This window comes from Pseudochaenichthys georgianus, chromosome 11 (assembly GCF_902827115.2).
Source record: "Pseudochaenichthys georgianus chromosome 11, fPseGeo1.2, whole genome shotgun sequence".
Lineage (NCBI taxonomy): Eukaryota > Metazoa > Chordata > Actinopteri > Perciformes > Channichthyidae > Pseudochaenichthys > Pseudochaenichthys georgianus.
In genome coordinates, this window is record NC_047513.1 from 2,075,480 (window position 1) to 2,077,979 (window position 2,500).

At 50.1% G+C, this 2,500-nt stretch overlaps 1 long non-coding RNA gene across 1 annotated transcript; it reads left to right on the forward strand.

Moving 5' to 3' along the window:
• Positions 1–371: 371 nt before the first annotated feature.
• Positions 372–950, forward strand: LOC139434738 (uncharacterized). The gene is made up of 2 exons (XR_011644037.1): positions 372–444; positions 724–950. It is a non-coding gene; the product is annotated as an uncharacterized lncRNA (long non-coding RNA).
• The last annotated feature ends 1,550 nt before the right edge of the window (positions 951–2,500 follow it).

The window sequence follows — 2,500 nt, forward strand, 5'->3', positions numbered from 1 at the left end:
CCCTCCTCAGCGGGACCCTCCTCAGCGGGACACTTATCGGAGAGCTCCTGATAATGATGTTCCCTGTGCCAGTGTTCCATTGTTAGGTCCCAGGATAGACAGAGCGTGTTATTTTTGTCTTGACCCAGGTCACATGATAGCAGACTGTGCAGCTTGGAAGCGAAAGTAGGCCACCACTATGGCGGATGAGGAAGGGCTTGAGCTATCACACAGTGGTGTTTTGGCTCAGAGCGATTCTCCTCATCGTGTTGGTTTCCGGAAAGCTCGTAACAGGCGTGCCACACATGCTCATTCTGTCTCTCTTCCAGGACCCAAGAAAAAGAGTGTGTTTCTTTTGTCTTGATCCTGGGCATCTAGAGGCAGAGTGTGGAGCTCGGAAGGAGCAGGTGGCAGCGGCTCTGGAAAAGCCAAAAGACCGGCACCCGGTTGCGATGCGACAGAGTGGTGAGTTGCAGTTGAGTTCTGCATCCGTCTGTGACAGTGCTGTGGGTGTGGGTGTTTCCGTCTCTGAAGCGGTGGGTGTGGACCTAGCTCAGAGCGATGTGGATCTGTGTTCAGTGAGTGGTGTGTGTGTTGTGTGTTGTGTGTGTTCCATGTGTTGCTCCGGTGTTGGCTGCTGGTGAGCAGTATAAGGTGTGTTTTATGGGGGGAAGTGTTACGTGCCGTAGTGTGTGTGTGGTCGTGTGTGTGTGTTTTCCTCTCTCTCCCTCTGATTGTCCCCAGGTGCAGCCTCCCCCCAGGTGATCCGAATTAACAATCAGGACTTCCATATAGGACCGGAGGAGGACGGCAGTGAGGCCCTTCTTTCTCTCCTTCTCGTCTGGCTGCATGTGTGCAGCCTGTCTCTGTGTGAGACCCAGCATAGTTGTGTTGTTTGTTGTACGTTTGTGTTGTACTTTGGCTGGTGAGCCGCCTTACTTATTGACGCATTAAAACCTCACTTAAACTCCTTCGGCATTCCGTTTCCTCTCCTTTTTCTCTCGTCCGGCTGTCTGGTGTGTCGCTACTTCCCTTGGTACCCCTAGCTCTACAAGGGAACGTAACAGTGACTGTCAGGTTGGGGTTTTGCTGAGGGTGGATTTGGAGCCGATGAGGAGGAGTTCAGTTTTATTGCTGTTGAGTTTGAGGAAGCTGTGCTGCATCCAGGATTTGATTGCAGTCAGACAGGATTCAATGTGGTTGAGGGGGGGGGGGATTTCGTGCTGAGGTAAATCTGTGTGTCGTCAGCGTAACAGTGAAAGTCCAGGTTGTATTGGCGGAGAATCTGACCAAGGGGGAGGATGTAGATGATGAAGAGGAGGGGGCCGAGTACTGAACCTTGGGGAACACCTTGGGTGACTGAAGCTGTGGCAGAGGAGTGGTTGTTGAGGGAGATGAAGTGGGATCTGTCGGAGAGGTAGGACTGGAGCCACCTGAGTGCAGTACCTTCGATACCGATATCCTGGAGTCGGGTAAGCAGGATGGTGTGGCTCACGGTATCGAACGCTGCACTCAGGTCGAGGAGGATGAGGATGTTGAGGGAACCGGTGTCAGCAGAGGTGAGGACGTCATTGAGGACTTTGATGAGTGCCGTTTCTGTGCTGTGGTGAGGACGAAAACCAGACTGAAGGGGTTCAAAAAGCTGGTTGGTTTGGAGATGGCGGTGGAGTTGTTTGGAGATGATGCGTTCTATTGTTTTTGAGAGAAAGTAGAGGTTGGAGATGGGGCTGTAATTACTGAGGGAGGAGGGATCCAGACCGGGTTTCTTGAGGATGGGAGTGACAGCAGCAGTTTTGAAGACAGAGGGAACGGTTCCTTGGGACAGGGAGGAGTTGAAAAGGTTGACAAGGTAGGGGCAGAGGACGGGGAGGCAGGACTTCAGTAGAGGGGTGGGTAGAGGGTCAAGGGAGCAGGTTGTGGGTTTGGAGGAGCTGATCAGTTTGAGTATTTCAGGGGGGGTAACCAGAGTGAACTGGGAGAGGCGGCCGTGGGAATGAGCAGCCATGCTCCTTTATTGACTTAGTTGCAGTCCACTGACATTTAAACGGAGTGAAACTATAAAAAAAGAAGTTACAACCCTGCTGAAAAAAACAGCATAGACCAGTTTAAGATGGTTGCTGGTTTTAGCTGGTTTTAGCTGGTGTTAGGTAAGCAACACTACACAATTTCACCAAGTCTGATATTTTGTTTTGTTTTGCTTTCTTACAACGTTAAGTTAATGTTAACTTAACCTTACATTTGCTAGGAAGCTATTGTTACTTCTCTTAACAAGAGCTAACTGTCTTAGCTAACAACAGTTAGCAGCTAACGTTTTCTGCAGTTTGTGTTTCCCCTGAAAAATGTGATGTAGTTATTTAAGGGTAAGTTAACTAACGTTATCTTACAAGTTGAGAGAGTTAAGTTATATCTTACACAGGCTCCACCCTCTACTGCAGGGTTGCCAACTCTCACGCATCTGGCGTTTGACACACGCTTTCGCTCTCAATCTCACGCTCTCACGCTGCCCAAACTATTCTCACGC